Genomic DNA, 18657 nt, shown 5'->3' on the forward strand with positions numbered 1-18657 from the left:
TAATCTAATCCTAACATTTTTAGATGTGGCATCATTAATCTAAAGAAACTAAATTAGCTAGTGGCAGAGCCAGAATTAGATAATTCCCCTATCGAAGTGTGGCAGGGATGTTCTCCTGTGAGGCGGGTGGGGATTCTGGGTTCGTCCATGGTGCTGCTGCGTGGTTAGGCTCCAGAACCCAACCAGCAACATTCTCTTTAAGATCATCTGTTTATTGGGTTCTCAAGAGAAGCCAGGACGTAATTAGCTGTCTAGAAAAATAGTGAGCTTTCTAAATGAATCCGTTACTCCTATTGCTAGTGGGGCTGGATTTATTTTTGGAATACTATTTTTTCCCCCACTTTTCAGTTCCCTATTGTTTTGTTTGGTCTTTCCATCTTCACCCCCCACCCCTACACTTGCCATTTGGTCGGGAGGCAGTCTGCTGCTGGCTCACCGTCTCATTGAAGGGAAGAAGAACAAGAAGCAGGGGAATAGGAGCCTTTCCCCGTCCTTTTACTTTGCAAAATCCAGGCTCCCCTTTGCCGTATGTTAGAGTTAAGGAGTTTCAAATTTAGCACCCATGATGACCGCAACCACCCAAATTTCATGTCTCCTTTGAGCAAACGATATGTTCTTTTATCAGGAAGATGTTTGCTTTCAAAGAAAGCATCCATCTCAAACCCTGTTTGCTTTTGCAAAATTAAAAAATAGAGCCTGTACATATACACGTATATATCCAGAGAGGCAGACGTGTTCATCTCGGGGACCGATTTATGTTAAGAGATTGCATCTCTCTGTGCCACGCTACCACTTCAGAAAGGAGTCCGCTGTGAGAGTGGCTTTTCACCACTGACCATGCTTGAGGCCATGTTCCTTATTCCATGTTTCTTATTAATGACCGTTGTTTTATTCTGGATTGGTTGTGCTCCTGTATTGTTGTAGTCTTTGGGGGGCTGTTGTAACAAGTTACCATAGATTAGGTAGATAAAAAACATTTATTTCTTGTAGTTCTTGAGGTTGGGAAGTCCAAGATTGAGGGGCCAGCAGATGTGTCTCGTGAAGGCCCGCTTCCTGGTCGGTCTTCTTACCGTGCCCTAACATGACGGAACGCAGAGAGGGAGCAAGCAAACTCTCTCCTGTCTCTTCTTAACTAATCCCATTTTGAGAAGCATGATGACCCAATTCCCTCCCTAAAGCCCCATCTTCAAATACTATCCCCTTAAAGGTTAGAATTGCAATATAGGAATTTTGGAGAAGGTGGAGGGGGCAAATACTCAGTCCATAGCAACAAAGCAAGTATCTTTTTTTTTTTTTTTAATTTATTTGTCTGACATTCTATAAAATGAGTATTACCAGTAGTGCATTCCTCTTCAGAGCTCCGGTTGTGTTGCTTGTCTTTCTTTGCGTTCCATTTCTTCATGTTGGTTTTAGAATCTGGGTTTGGAAGCGTATTTTGTACAGAAATTTCTCCATTTGGTGTGGCTCTTTTTTTTCTTTCTCTCGTGCCCTGTCTTTTTGCCCCTAACCTGTCTAGCTGGGAGTTTTGCATTCGACTCCACCAGGCCCTTTCAGGCCCCATTTCTAAATCCAGGGATTTTAATGGCCATGTGGAGTTACTGCTTCAGAAACTGTTGGAGGGAGGGACAGTTCATCCTCACAGCCAGGCAGTGGCTTTGCCCCCGTGGTATCAGCTCCTTTCCTCCCCGGCCTTGCTACTTAACGGGGAGCCCGGGCCCAGCTGGTGTCCAGCCTCCTTTCCCACGGGCTGGGTTATTTGTATTGTGTTGGTGCCATAACAAATTCACACGGACATAGTGGCCTAGATAATACAGATTTATTATTTTATAGTTCTGGAGGTCACGAGTCAACATGGGTCTCAATGGGCTAAAATCAAGGTGTTGACAAGGCTGCGCTTCTTTCTCGAGGATCCAAGGCAGAAGCTGTTTTCTTACTTTTCTAGTGTCTCGAGGCTTTCCTCATTCCTTGTGACCCCTCCCACAATCAAAGTCAACCATGGCCAGGCAGGACTTTTTTGTGTCCCATCACTCTGGCACTGACACTCTATCTGTCTGTTCCACTTTCAAGGACCCTTATGATTGCATTGGGTCCACCCAGATAGTTTAGAACAATCTCCATATTTTAAGGTCATTTGATTAGCAACCTTAGTTCTATCTGCATCTTTAATACCCCTTTGCTGCATAATGTAACGTATCTATTAGGTCCTGGAATTAGGATGTGGACATCTTTGGAAGGCCATTATTTTGTCATCACAGTGGGGTATAGGGATGACCTTGGGGTTCATTCGCCAGCTCTGGTCTCCAGCTGTGTGCCTGGATCCAGTGACCCATCTCATCATGAACAGTGCTGGCCCCATTGACTCCTCCAGCTGCTTTTCTGGAGACCAGCAAGCTGAGATCCTCAAAACCCTAGCAGTTTTGGATATTTGTTTTATTTCTAATTCAGAGAGCTGTTCATTTGTTATTTTGGACCATGCATGTCTTTGTGATTCTCTATTCTTCTATTTGATCTTTCTTAAGAGTTTGGAACAGTGAGGGTTATGAAGTATGAATCTGCTTTGTCATCTTGACGTGGGATTCCTCTAAATTCTAGTAGCAGCTGAGCCTGGAGCACTCAGATGCATCCTTAGGAAAATTTAAAATACGTGGCAAATTGTCAGATAGGAGCAATGAATGTTGTGTTAGTTTCCTAGGGCTACCATAACAAAGTAACACAAATTAGGCATCCTGAAACAAGAGAAATTTGTTCTCTCACAGTTTTGAATCCCAGAAGTCTAAAATAAAGGTGTTGGCAGGGCCACACTCCCTCTGAAGGGAGCTCAGCTTCTGGGCTCCAAGCACTCCTTGGTTTGAGAGGGCATCCCTCCAACTCTGCTTCTCTCTGTGTGTCTCCTCTGTATCCCTGAGTCCAAGTGCCCCTCTCCTTTCTCTTACAAAGACACCAGTCGTTGGATTGAGGACCCAGTTTGATTTTGTCCTACTTGGATGATATCTGCTGAGACCCTATTTCCAAGTAAGGTCACATCCACAGAGAGCAGGGGTTAAGAGTTGAAAATAAATGTCAAGGGAACATAACTCAACCCACCATAGATGTATTTTTTAAAAAATGTTTCATGAGCATTTGTTTTGTTTGCCCATTTAAGGTTAACATTTCTGGGCACCTGGGTGGCTCCCTAGGTTAAGCTACCGACTCTTGATTTCAGCTCAGGTCTTGATCATGGGTCATGAGTCTGGGCCCCGAGTTGGGCTCCACATTGGACATGGAGTGCACTTGAAAAAAATTAATAAATAAATAAGTAAAGATAAAGTTGATTAGAGAGATTGAGTCAGCTGCCTTTCCCCTGTGTCCCTGTCCCCTGCCCAGTGTTTGCTAGTGAGTCGCTGTTCAGTAACCACTATTGACTGGCTGTTGGCCGTAGCGTGCTAACTTTCCCAAGATCAGCTAACGCTAGAGGGGAAGTGGAGTTTGCAGTAAAATTTTCCAAAGCAGCCGTGTTTATAGATTCACACTGCAGTACAATATTCTCTCAGAGGGAGCCTTTGTGGAATGCAGTGTGAAATAAAGGAGAAAACACAGAACGAGAAGACATTCTGAAATGAGATCGAGTTGGCTCTGCATTTGGTGGCGGGGGGCAGGGGCAGGAAAGACATTTCTGAGCGTGTTACTAAAGGTGAAAACCAAAAAGAAACATCTCAATAGATTTGACTGCCTTTTGATACTTTACTGTGTCAGAGAAGATTATTATCGAAGTAAAAAGTAGAGGACAAGGAAGGGAGACAAAAGCAGTCAGTCAGGAGTCTGCTCAGCTCTGAGTGATGCGGTGATAAAGGAAACGGGAACCTTCCCGGTAGAGAACGATCAGTCTTGCTGTAGCGTGAAGGATGCTCATTTTCAGTTTAATAAGACATGATGCCTCAATCTGATTTGGAAAAACTAAACTAATAATGCTTTTTGTGTGTGTGGTTGCAATTTTATCTTATCTGTTTAAAACCACGACTGTTTGAAAAGCAAGACTATATTTCCAAAAATAATGTGTGCGTGTGTGTGTGTGTGTCTGTGGATAAAACCACATTGCACTGAATTTTATTAAGGTAAGATAAAACCATAAATAAATATTCTTATGGGAGTGGAGAGATTAAATCATGTTTAAGAAGTTATTTAAGCTGACTTGATATGAATATATTTCACCATGTGTATAGAGCTTCTTTAAAACAAAACTGCAAAGTAATAATTACTTTTTTTTAACGCAGTTTACGAGGTGTTTAATTTTGGCTTCATATGCGAAGAAACTCACAAATCCCTATAGAAATCTCTCAGCTTCTCGGCCTCCCTTCTCTACCCATCCCTCATGCTTTTTTCTTGTTTGCCCCAAAGCCTTGGCCATCTGCTTCTCAAGGTGCTGCTGTTGCATTTATAAAGCTGGGGTACTCAGTGCTTGCTCTGAGGTCTCCCCCAGACAGAGCAGGTGTCAAGATTTTCTGCTTACCATCCCATTCCCTCCTTTTTACAAATTAGGGCTCAGCTGCAGTATCCACCAGGGGGAGAGGAGTCAAGTAAAGCGAGGGCATCCTTCATGCTATCTGAGATGCTCATCCCGCCTCCCCCTCATCCCCTGCACCATTCTAGAAGCATCTCCTTTCATCCCCAGGTGGCTTCAGTTCCTTGATGTTGGTCGAACAGGCCAGGTCCGGGATATGAGCACAGGACCACCATTTCCAGACCAGGCCTCTCCACTCCACAGGGCTATGAGGACACCTGGGGAGGACCAGTGTGTGTCTGACTCATGAGCAGTTCCCCAGATACCAGAAGCGGCGGGGAGAGGGGTAATCACAGAGGTCGTGAAGCCACTAGTTGTGTATAAAGTTGTGTATATCTTAAAACTCTATGGCACACAAAAATATTCCAAAATGTTACTATTACTGAATATCCACTGGTTAATAACTACTTTGTTTTTACCCCAATGTGTCATTTTTATCAAAGGAAAGAATCAGGATCTTGGGTTTCAAATGGAAATCAGGACAGATTGTGGAGTACCCACTGGTCCAAGAAATGGGAGAGGCGACTTACATATTGAAGCAGGGACCAGGGAAAACATCCAGAGTTGTTTTCTTTCCAGCTGTACCCTGCAGACTTCTCTGTGCGTGCGTGTGTCTGTGTATGAAATCACACAATGAAATCCTCTGAAGGATCCCTGCATGGAGTTTGCAGCGTATTTCGGATGTGTCTGTGTGAAAGAAATGTCTGGTGGGTTCAGGGAACAGGGAGGTACCCTTGTTTTAACACCCAGTGATACAGGTCCAGAGTACACTCGGGAATTTGCACATTTTGGGGAAGGAATGCATCCTGTGAGCCATCTCATGAGCAAAGTATGATTTTCACTTTTCAGATAAGGAAACCGAGGGGGATTCATGTACTTACCTGACATCACCTAACGTCCAGAGGTAAAAACCAAGATTTCCCTCCAGTTCTGATGCCAAAGCCCATGTTGCTAAGTTCGCTGTGAGACTACCACAGCATGTGCATCGTTTCCCTGTTGTAAGTTCAGAAGGCAGATATGGTAGAATAAAGGACAGTTGTTGCAAGCCTTGAGCCTGTGTGCATCCATTTGACCCTGGCATGTCCCTGAGCGTGGAAGGTATGAGACACCCAAAGTGTCCAGTTCTTGTGCACCAGTAGGAGGAAGGAGAGCCACTGGGATTTTGGAAAGCTGAGCAGAATGAGCAGAAAAAAGAGGTTGATTGTGAACATGGAACTATCAGTGGTCTGGACTCAGCTGTACTCTTTGGATGCGATCTAACAGATTTGACAGACCAGCACAGTTCCTAGGAATCAGAAATAGCATTATGGTTCAACGACTGGTCCACACATGCTCCACAGTAAACCACTCACCCACCCCGAGCGGCCAAGCCCTGGATTTGTTCCCTTCGACTGACCCTTCCCTATGAAATGTATGAATGAGGTTCATCTTGGCAGTCCCACTTTTGCCTGGCCTCTGGCCAAGGAGGTAGTTGACACGAGGCCTGGTCTGCCTTATAACATCTACATAAGAAGATATTCCTCCTGTTTTATTTATTTATTAAAAAGACTCTATTTATTTATTTGAGAGAGAGAGAGAGAGAGAGAACACACACGAGCTGGGGGAGGGGCAGAGAGAGAAGGAGAAGTACGCTCCACATGGAGCAGGGAGCTCAATGCAGGACTCCATCCCAGGACCCTGGGATCACGACATGAACTGAAGGCAGATGCTTAACAACTGAGCCACCTAGGCATTCATTCTTCATGTCTTAAAGTAATGGGAGCACATTTTAAAATGTGGCTTTGTTAATTTTCCTGATGAGTCACTGAGTCTGAGAGGTAGGGTGGAGCCTGAAGGTTCCTGGTTAGAATTGCCCCGTGCCCCTGATGTCCCCTCAGTTGTCTGAATCTTGAGCCAGCTGACAACATGAGACCATCTCAGTAGGAATAAGGTTCCTGAGGTTCTGAGGTTCATGAAAATTTTAGTGAATCTAGTTCAGTGTTTGGAGCCTCAGCTGGTGGCACTGATTCTAGAACTTATTTCCAACAGGCAGGAAATACTGCTCTGGCTGAGAAACTCAAATATATGTAGATTATTATCTTACCTCTTCTCGGTAGCAAAAGTTGGAAGTAACAAGGAACCTTCTGGGGCATAGAAAAATGACAAAAGCCAAAGGCAGTTTGAGCTGGGGAAAGGCACCGAGCTGAAAAACAAGAGCTAGTCTTGGAAGGCAGTGAGCAGGAACACGAAGAAGACTCTGTGTGAAGGGAGTTTGAGACGTGTGTTGAAACAGAGAGCTCGTGATGGTGGATGGCCCGTCTAGCCAACAGACCCAAGGGCCTGGCAGAGGTGGGGGTCCCAGGTGAAAAAGTGAGTTTCTCACATTGATAAATGGCCCTCGTCTTCAAAGCAGGATTCTGTGTTGTCCTTGTTCTATGAAACCCACAGAAAGAGTAGTTCAAGATGGACAACAATGACAGAATAATACAGTAGTTCTTCTCCGCTCTCTCTCCATGAAAGCCTGTGGGAACGGACAAACCAGGCCTGTCCCAGAGCAACCACACGCCTCAGGCTCCTGTCATGGGCTTCCTTGTGACCTGTGGTGGTCTCACGAGCTTCCTTCCTTTCTTCTCAGAGGCAGTCTCTGTTCCCTTGTGACCAGTCTGAGTGCAGAGAAAAGAATACGATTATTTCTTTAGAGTTTTAAATCTTCATCTTTCAACTTTATTTGGGGTTGAAGCTAAAGAAAAAAAATTAGATTTTTAAAAAATGCCCTAAATATCAGTAATTGTGCTCTTCAGCTTTTCCACCATGGGAGGAAATAAATAGCATTAGATGAAAATTCACACCGTAATTGAAATAGGATCTTCATTAGAATACTTGGTGTTTGGAAAAAATTGAGTTGGTGTATTTATATGAAGGGCAGGATTTAATGTGCACCTTTAATTAATAGATGAAGATGGTCCATAGGCTTGATTAATGTGTGCGATGAGAGATACGGGAGGTGTGCTGTTTGAAAGTGATGACTGCTAGGTCACATATAAAACTGGAAAGACGGTGAAACATGAGAGCGAGCTTTAATTTGGAATCAAAATGCCGGGGGCGCCTGGGTGGCTCAGTGGGTTAAGTCAGACTCTTGATTTCGGCTCAGGTCATGATCTCAGAGTCTTTGAGATCCAAGCGCTGGGCTGGGCTCTCCCTGCTGGGCCTGGAACTTGCTTAAGAGGAACCTCCCTCTCCCTCTGCCGTTACCCCCCAAGTCCTCCTGTGCATGCGCTCTCTCTCTCTCTCTCTGTCTCTCTAAAAACAAAAACAAAAACAAAAAAAATGGCTACTAAAGTTAATGAATTTGAGCCTCAGTTGTTTTTAACGTAACAAATGAGAATAATAACCCTAGTCTTGCTAATGTCAGGCTAGGTCCAGGGGTATAATGCTGAGGAAAAGTACATACAATCCTTGCCATCAGCGAGTTTATAGTGTAACAGGGGATGGAGAGAAATACAATAACCAAATAATTAGTAACTGCCTATAAAATTATAGCAAACAGTTGTATAATCACAATCTACATTTAGAATTCTGAAAATCAGGAAATAAATACTGTTTAAACCTGTGTTTGGAAGTCAGCGCTAGTTCTTTATTTAGAGGACCTCCAAAGAGCATACTTAAAATTGATATGAGAAATGATTTAAAACAATAGAGACAGCCTTGCCTTCGCTTCTGGATTTTTCCTCCCTGCTTCAAGTTAGTATGTGACCTACTAATCAGTGATTAGGTGAAAATTTTCCTGGAGACACTCAGAACCCAGAGTCCAGACAGCCTGACTCATGCTAGCAACCACCAAAGCAGGTTCTACCTTTCCTATCATGTGAGTTTTAAAGTAAAAAGGATAGTGGTGGACCAGAAGAGCTGGCCAGACTCTCTTTTTGGTTGGTGAGGAATATTTTCGAGGTAACAGCTCTGGGCAGGAGTCAAGACTAAGGCAAGTGTTGCTACTGAGGTCTTTTTTCATTGGAGCAAAAGATTTAACAGAGGAGTTGAAAACACGCAGAACAAAGGACCATAAATTAAGGGTCTGTTTATGTTTTGGTGATTTACTTAGCCCAGTGTCCCCTCCTGTTATTGCTGCTTTAGGGCTCTGGAGCTCACACATCAGGTGTATTACCAGGCATAGTTTCACCTTTATTGTATAACTCATCACTTTCCTCATTATCAGAACTGTTTGCCTTTCATCGTCATCACCAAGATACCAAAATGTGTTTGATTTAGTGACTTTATTACGACAGTCTGTCAACAGTTATGTGCCCTCTGCCTGTGATTAGCTGGCTTTATGTCCCTGGGCACGCCACAGTGCATGTGAGGGTCTGGTCATGTGCATTTCCCTGTGACTCTCCCTCGCTAGGCAGGACCTTGCCATCGATCAAAAATTGACTAACTATGTTCGTGTTATTGCTGATAACTAATTACCCTTCCACACTTTGTAAGAGTCCCACACCATTTCTTGCAAACACAAATAGATGACTAGTTTGGCAGCATTGCCAACTTTCAGAGCGTAGAAATGAACATTTTTTGAAATGTGATTGCAAGAAAGAAAATTCTAAGGAACACCCTTATCTGAAAGGAACCAATTGCAAAATGTGGCAAGCCACATTTGTAGGGACAAAATTCAGTATATCGCTGAAGAAAGTTTGTAAGAATTCGAAGGCATGCCAAGGACTACCTTTTCACAGGTTTTCTGCTTCTGTATAAAAATAGTCTCCATAGTTTATTTCAGGGACTAGTTTTCAGCAGTCCAAGTAACCTGCAAGGTCATACATTTTACCTGTATTTGTTTAAAGTGTCTGTGTTGCAAAAAAATAGGGACAGCAGGATGTTCTGGTTATATTGTAACTGGTTCACCTTTAAAAGTCTTTATACCCTTTCTTTAAAGAGGTAAGAGAATGTCTCAGCAGTTTGTAGGAAATCGCATTGCTCGTTTGTCAGAGAGTGCTGGGGTTTTTTCAGCAAGGACCAGGATGTCACAGTCATTCCTGGTCTTATCTTTTCTCACCTTTGGCACCTAATAAATCAGAAGCTTCCCAGGGAAATTGAGCCTCCTGGGAATCAGTGCATGGAGATCTCCAGAAAGTTTCTGTGGGAAAGAAACATCAGCAAGGACTTGAGAATCACACTGTTTGAATATATTCAAGGTGAAGGTTCTCTTTCTTTTCCCCTGGATAAAGAAAAGCAAGAGAAAAATATCTGCCTTTGTCTCTGCTTCATGACTTTCTGTACAATGACTAAAATTTTCGTGCTTATTAGTGCTTATTATTATGAAAATGTCTGTTTCACAACTAAGCCTATAGATAAAATGTGGCCCTTTCGAAAGATACAACAATAAAACAAAAGAAAGCCCAGGAAAATACTTTCATGACCTTGGGATAGTCAAGAATCTTCTATAATAGGGCACAAAAAGCACTAGCTTTAAAGGAAAAAGTTCCTCAATTGAACTACATTAAGAATTTCCATGAATCAGAAAACATCCCTGAGAAGGTAAAAAGGCAAGCCACAAAGTAGGAGAAGACATCTGCAATATAATTTTCAAGCTCTATGAAGAATTCCTACAAAGCAGCCGTAAAAAGGAAAATCCTTGAAAATTGTGCACAAAATGTTAAGTGAGCACTTTATAAAATAGGCCATTCCAGTGGCCAATAAACAGGTGAAAATGTGGCCACTATTTTCTGTTCCCTGAGGAGACGATACATAAATGAATAGATAGATGGACAGCATGAACCTAAATTCAAAAACATGAGAAATAACAAGTGTTGGCATGGGTGTAGAGGAAAAGGAACGCTCTTGCTCTGTTGGTGGGAATGCGAACTGGGGCAGCCACTCCAGAAAACAGTATGGAGCCTCCTCAGAAATTTAAAAACAAAGTTACTGTATGATCTACTAATTCCACTACTAGGTATTTACCCAAAGAATACAAAAACACGACCCGAGCCGAAGGCAGTGGCTTAACACACTGAGCCACCCAGGCGCCCCAACCTCATACGTTTATTGTAACATTATTTATAAGCGCCGAATTATGGAAGCCACCCAAGTATCCATTGACGGATAAATGGATAAAGAAAATGTGTTGTATATTAAAATATACACAATGAAATATTACTCAGCCATAAAAAAGCATGAAATCTTGCCATTTTGCAACAACATGGTTGGAACTAAAGGGTATAATGTTAAGTGAAAAAATTCCGTTAGAGAAAGACAAATACCATATGATTTCAGTCATATGTGGAATTTAAGAAACAAAACAAATGAACAAAGAAAAAAGGAGATAAACCAAGAAACAAACTCTTAGCTCTAGAGCACACACTGATGGTTACCAGAGGGGAGGTAGGTGGGGGAATGGAGGAAAGAGGTGAAGGGGATTAAGAGTATATTATCGCTCAGTGGGTAAAAGCCTCTGCCCTTGGCTCAGGTCATGATCTCAGGGTCCTGGGATCAAGCCCCACATTGGGCTCTCTGCTCAACAGGGAGCCTGCTTCCTCCTCTCTCTCCACCTGCCTCTCTGCCTCCTTGTCATCTCTGTCAAATAAATAAATAAAATCTTTTTAAAAAAGTACATTATCATGGTAAGCACAGACTAATGTACAGAATCGTTGAATCACTATATTGTATACCGGAAATGAGTATCACACAGAATGATAATTATACTGGAATTTTAAAAAATTACCAGGGGGGAACAATAACACGATAGCATTGTATGCTCACCTGAATGGCTAAAATGAAAAAAACAAAACAAAACAAAACCTGAAAATTTCCAGGTGCTGGTGAGGAAATGGAAACTGGAATTCTCAGACACTCTCAGATGAGGACGGTACAATCGCTCAGGAAAACGGACAACGTTGATTAAAGAGAAATAGTTGTGTAATGGCCTAGCACCTCCACCCCAGAAATATGTATGTATCCCCACCAAAAGACATGAAGAATATCTGTAGAAATATTATTTGTAGTAGCTCCAAACTGAAAACAACCTGAATGTCTATCCGTAATATAATGGAAAAGTTGTGGAATTTTTTAAAATCTTTTTTTAAAGATTTTATTTATTTATCTGTCAGAGAGAAAGAGAGATAGCACGCACAAGCAGGCAGAGTGGCAGGCAGAGGCAGAGAGAGAAGCAGACTCCCTGCTGAGCAAGGAGCCCGATGTGGGACTCGATCCCAGGACCTTGGCATCATGACCTGAGCTGAAGGCAGAGGCTTAACTGACTGAGCCACTCAGGCGTCCCTGGAATATTTATTCAATGAGATACTCCACAAGAATGGAAAAGAACAGATTACTTCTATAACACAACATGGCCAGATTTCATATATGTTGTAGTGAGTGAGAGAAGTTAGATGAAAAAAGGAATACATAACCGTGCCATTCTGTTTATAGGAAGTCCCAAATCAGGCAAACCTAGTCTGTTATGTGAAAGTTCAGAATAGCGAGTACTTTTGGTAAAGCAGTGACAAGAAGGATGTAAGGAGGTGGTGCTGAGGTTATGATAACCTGCTGTTGAGTCTAAGAAGTTAAGAAGAGAGAAGAAGAAATCTTGAAGACAAAAATCATGACAGTTCCTGAGACCTGTGTAGACAGAGGGAAAAAAATCTCAACTAACATATGTACATTTTTGTAAAGCTAATTAAGTGAAGACATTGTTTTCATGCGAACAGAGGGTACATTTGAATAGAAAAGAAACATTTCTTGATAGATTTGCCTTCATTTTCCCTGAGATCTATTGAAGGGGTGACCCACGATCAACATCTAAGTTTAAAGCAAGGTATTTCTTAATCTCTGGATTCTATACTTCAGTTTCTCTGCTTGTTCCTGACTGTTAGCCCATTAGGTTTTTGATTCCCCAAATTGAAATTTGTCAGGATTTCTTCTAAGACTTCAGGCCATATTCATGTTCTGTACTGAGAGCCCCCCCCCCTTTTTTTTTTAAGATTTTGTATATTTATTTGACAGAAAGAGAGAGATCACAACTAGGCAGAGAGAGAGGAAGAAGCAGGCTCCCCACTGAGCAGAGAGCCCGATGCTGGGCTCGATCCCAGGACCCTGAGATCATGACCTGGGCTGAAGGCAGAGGCTTAACCCACTGAGTCCCCCAGGCGCCCCATCCAAGAGCCGTTTTAAACAGATCTCCGGATCTGTTTCTAGACAAAGTGTTGACCATGTGAGGATTGATTGTCTACGGTGAGGCAGAGGAAGAGACTGGTAGTACGACTCCTGGATTTCTGGCTTGGCCATTCGGGTAGATGGAGATGAATATGCCGAGGGAGAATGGAGGAGGGGAGGGAAGCCTTGTGAGCTCCAGAATGGGATCAGAGGCAGCAGGTGCCCTTATCCAAGGGAGCTGAACATCGGGTTTGCAATCTCTAAAGAGTGATTTGGGTTTGTGTTGTATAATATGGAGTAATCGGTAGATAACAAGTATTAGTACTGCTAATAGGACAAGGTAAATTATAGCTTAGGTCATGAAATTTTATTTTTCAAAATATTTTCTGTGGCACTAGATCAACTGCAGGTTAATGGATTCAGTCTCCTAACTTGGCCTTTGAGCTTCATAAACTTTTGATGAAGAACTTTGAATTTTCCTTTACTGTGAATGTAAGTGATTAGATTTAGAAATGTCTTAAAGTTATTTTTTTTAAGATTTTATTTATTTGTCAAAGAGAGAGAGAGAGAGCGCATAGGCAGAGGGAGAAGCAGGCTCCCTGATGAGATAGGAGCCCGATAGCGAACTCGATCCCAGGACCTGGGATCATGACCTAAGCAGAAGGGAGACACTTAATGGACTAAGCCACCTAGCCATCCCTGTTTTAGAAGTGTCTTAAGGTCTTCAATATCTCTTTCTTTTGCAAAATACAAAGGAACCAGTAATTTGCTGGATTTATAGTTGACTTCATTAGACATAGTGAAACACTAGTCTTAATTATTTATATTGTGTTTTTGTTGTTGTTGTTGTTATAATCATTGTCTTTTAACAATACTCAAGAATGAGTATTAGAAGGAGAGATTAAATATGTGTTAACATCAGTGCACAAAAATAAGTGGGGAATATATTGCATTGTAGGTATTTGAATACATTTCAAGGATATTTTGAATTTACTAGTAAGAAAATAAAGGCAAAAATCAAAATTGGGATTTGTAAACTCAGAGGAGAGGCCAAAATGCATGAAATCCCTTAATGCAAACATGAACATTTAAATTCAGCAGTAACCCAGTGATTCCAGCACATTCACCGCAAACTGACTTTCTGTTAATAGTTTCAGGTGAGAAGCAGAGTTAGCTGACCGTGCTTCTCTTCTGCCAACTTGGCCCTTTACTCACGGGTTCTCCGATTTATTAATAAACAGATCATTCTTCATGTTACTATGACTTAGACAAATACCAATTGATACACTTTAAAAAAAAAAAAAAGTTTAAATCAAGCCATAGAAGAGCAACTGTAAACACTGACAAGTCCAGAATTTTGAGTTTTTAGAAGCTGCATTTTCACAGGTACTCCTGCCAAAGACCACCGGTAATAGTTTTATTGATACACGTCACTATTGAATGTTAGGTCTTCATTTGTATTGCACGCAGATGCAGATGACGATATTACACAAGCACCCGATATTTCTGGTCACAACTGTGTCCTACGGTGGGTCTCATTCACATTTTACTTTTTTTTTTTTTTTTTTTAAGATTTTATTTATTTATTTGCCAGACAGAGATCACAAGTAGGCAGAGAAGCAGGCAGAGAGAGAGAAGCAGGCTCCCCGCTGAGCAGAGAGCCGGATGCGGGGCTCAATCCCTGGGATCATGACCTAAGCTGAAGGCAGAGGCTTTAACCCACTGAGCCACCCAGGTGCCCCCACATTTTGCTTTTTCAGGAGCTCTTCTCAGATGTTCCTTCTCTGTGCTGTAGATCAGCAATTCATACAGAAATCATTACCAAACTGTTTTTGTTTTATAATTCCATAGTCCTAGAATACTTCTGTATTCAGGACAAAACAATAGCAATTATAACGAAAAAAAAAAGATAAAAAAGAAGAAGAAGAGGAAAATCTTGATCCATAATCAGAGAGATTGTTAATTTTCTTCCTAAGTGACCCTTTGATTTGAAACAGCAATTCAAAACTCAAGTCTTGGGGAAAAAAATGCACAAAATGGCTTTGGGTCTTTAAAAAGAAAACTATTTTGAAAAGAACAAACTATGATTGATTGCGCATTGATATAAACATGCACGTGGGGCTATTTCTGCAGTCCAGAGATGAAAAAGTTCCTGTAGGAATCACAGAGAAATAGATGCTTTTAAAGGGAGCCTAAGGCAGTGGAAGCAAGAGGATTGCGGACTGGGGAAACAGCCTGATTGCATTATTTGAATGTTATTAGAGTGTGTGTCTGAGATGCCCTTTTCAGTAGTTTGTTTTAAAAGAAGTGTAGCTTGTGGGATACGAAATAAAATCAGCAGGAGCCAATAACGTGGCTCTGGCCTGGACCTCACAGAGCAGAGTGCAGGCTCAGGACGCAGCCGGGCCCTCCCGGAGTCCTGAACTGGAGTTAGAAGTCAGTGAATTCGCCAGACCTGAGTGGAGAGACAGATTCGAGCACCACTCTGTCCCTGAATAGCTGGAGGACTGGGGCAGCTTACTTCACCTCTCTGGGTCTTCTTTCCATCAGCTTAAAAGTAGGAGCTGACACCACGCGGTCTCTATGGCCTTTCCAGTTCCCACATCCTGGGAATAGATGTGGCCTGTATTTACCTGCAAGGAAAGGCTTCACCAAACAGGGTGTTGAAACAAAATCGTGGGAAGGTAGGACACTGAGTGACACAAAACAAAACCATTTCTCAGTGCTCTTAAACCACAATCAAGGCCATCTACAAATGCAGTGCATTGGTTTAATCACCAACAGAGAGTTGTTGGGCTGTCCACATGCCCAGACCTGTGCCAGGTGCTGGAGCCGGCAGGGGAAGGCTGTGCGGAGCTTCTGCACAGGCGAGTGCCCGACAGGTGATCCAGTGGCTGCGCTGCAGGCATCTTGTGAAATGATAAGTCCAAGGTGCTGCTGGAGTTCAGGAGGGCCACTTGAGCGAAGAGCAAGGGAGGGTGTGATCGCAGGTAGGAAGGGAAGTCTGTGTGAAGGTTTGGGGAGGAAGGACGCCATGCGGAGTTGGAGGTTAGGAAGCAGTGAGATATGAGCGCAGGAAGGGAAGCACAAGCAGATCTCCTAAGACTTGGGTGTTTGTCCCTTTGCTAGGAGGTGTGTGGGGCAGGGGTTCAAGTGAGGGTGGGCAGCTGGTACCAATCAGAGAGAAGGGGGGGTGGAGTCCAGCTGCCTTGTATGCCTTCCAAGGCCTTGAGCAGAAGCCTAGAGGTGTGCAGCCGTCTGGGGATCCCAGCCTCAGTTCTGCCCAAAGTGAGGACCAAACCTGGGGCCCAGGATGGGGGGCAGGTGGATGAAGAGTATTCCAGGAGCCCAGAGCCCTCTCCCTTGTTTTATTTTTAAAAGGAGCATGTGAAAGGTGTCTGAAATACATGTATAAGAGAATGTACTAAGAGGGGGGCAGAAAGGTAATCAGAGCTGTTTTGGGGTTGACTTGTGTCCCCCCTCGATCCAGATGTAGTCCTACCTGCCAGTACCTCCGTATGCGATCTTGTTTGGAAGTGGGATCATTGCAGACATAATTACTTAAGATGTGATGCTGGAAGAAGGTAGGCACTCACTCCCATAGGACTGGTGTCCTTATAAAAAGGGGAACTTGGACACAGACACAGACACACACGGAGAATGCTGTGCGAGGTTGCGGTGATGCTTCCACAAGACACGAAACACCAAAAATTGCTGGTAACCCAAGGAGCTGGCGGAGAGGCATGGAACAGCTTCTTGCTCCCAGCCCTCAGGAGGAACCAGTCAATCCCCTGACAACTTGATCTTGGGTTTCCAGCCTCCAGACCTGAGCCAATCCATTTCCATACCCAGTTAGTGGTACTTTGTTAAGGTGGCCCTAACAAACTAATATCAGGACAATTAAAATAATTCAGTGGTTTACTGTTCATGGGGTTATTTCTTGTCAAATTGCTTAAATTTACAGTAAAAATAAAAACATATGCCTCAAATGAGGGCACTGAAGCTTCATGGCTGTCTAGCATTAATAAGAATATAAAATGGTGACTATTATGTGTATTGATAGGATCAACCTGCCCACAAATGCCAAATGTGAAATAAATGTCAGTGTGTTTTTTGAACTTGAAAATAGTGACATCAGGGCTATTCTTTTTTACAATTTAGAGTTATTATTAAATAGATACAGATGTATCTGTTTATCCCTAGAGGAAACTACATAGAAGTATTGAAGAAATGTTCATACCTACAAATGACTTTGTTGATATTTTATTAAATCTTTGGGAATTAGACATAATGGTATGAAAATCAGCAGAATGGAGATTTACGTTTCTGAATTTATTTCTGACTCATTAGTGACCTAAGGGCACCCACTGAATTAATAGGTTATATTCAGTTTCTACAGATGCAAGCTAGAGATTAGAAATTACCTGCTTTTTTTTTCTCTTTGATTTTGTCAAGAAGATTAAGGATGACAATTTTTTTTTCAAAATACAGAGAATGGTATTATTTTGTGTAGACAGCACAATTCAGAAATAACATGTAGATGTGCACTGTAGATGCCCAAAGGAGTAAAGTGTATCCGTGTAACTATATGATAAATGTTATGAGTGTTCATACACCTAGGCAAGTGAACATAATTAATGCAATGGATTTCATTATATTACAAAATAAGCCCCAGTGTATTTGCTGTGTATTTAAGAGGATGTGTGTGATAATGGCATGTTTCAAATAAGTTAGAATAATTACCCTTGAAATCATGACTGTAGAGGTAAACTCCCTTATAAATTTTTTCTAATCAAATTCATGAGGGCATAATTTACTTATACAAAAAAGACACAGCAAAAATGTACAATTCAAAGAGTTTTGACAAATGATGTATCTATATCACCACTACCATAATCAAGATATAGAACATTTCTATCACCCCCGCCCCCCGCACAAATTTCTCCCTTTGCCACCTCTAGCTCCAGGCAAGCACAGAGCTGCTTTCTGTGACTATAGACTAATTTTGCTTGTTTTAAAATTTCATTTAAGTGATGTTTTAGGGATTCATCCATTCTGTGGAGTGTATCAGGGGTTCCATTTTACTGCTAAGCGGTATTCTCTTTTATGGCTCTGCCACAGTTGTCTATCAGTTCACCTGCTGATAGATAGCTGGGCTGTTTCCAGCTGTTTCACTTTTATATATAAAATGGTATGAACATTATTGTCTGAGCATTTTATTTTAATTATTTTTATTAACATATAATGTATTATTAGTCCAGGGGTACAGGTATGTGAATCATCAGGCTTTCACATTTCATAGCACTCACCATAGCACACATCCTCCCCAATGTCCATCACCCAGACCCCCACCCCAGCAACCCTTAGTTTGTTTCCCGAGATTAAGAGTCCCTTATGGTTTGTCTCCCTCCCAATCCCATCTTGTTTCATTTTTTCCTTCCCTGGTCCCCATACCCCCCTTCCTGCCTCTCAAATTCCTCATATCAGAGAGATCATATGATAATTGTCTTTCTATGGTTAACTTATTTCACTGAGCATAATACCCTCTAGTTCCATCCATGTTGTTGCAAATGGCAAGATTTCATTTCTTTTGATGGCTGCATAGTATTCCATTGTGTGTGTGTGTGTGTGTGTGTGTGTGTGTGTGTATACCACATCTTTATCCATTCATCTGTTGATGGACATCTAGGTTCTCTCCATAATTTGGCTATTGTGGACATTGCTGCTATAAATATTCGGGTGCACATGCCCCTTGGGATCACTACATTTATATCTTTAGGGTAAATACCCAGTAGTATATGAGCATTTTATTTTTTTTATTTTTATTTTTTTAAAGATTTTATTTATTTATTTGACAGACAGAGATCACAAGTAGGCAGAGAGGCAGGCAGAGAGAGAGGAGGAAGCAGGCTCCCTGCTGAGCGGAGAGCCCGATGCGGGGCTCGATCCCAGGACTCTGGGATCATGACCTGAGCCGAAAGCAGAGGCTTTAACCCACTGAG

This window comes from Mustela lutreola, chromosome 16 (assembly GCF_030435805.1).
Source record: "Mustela lutreola isolate mMusLut2 chromosome 16, mMusLut2.pri, whole genome shotgun sequence".
NCBI classification, from domain to species: domain Eukaryota; kingdom Metazoa; phylum Chordata; class Mammalia; order Carnivora; family Mustelidae; genus Mustela; species Mustela lutreola.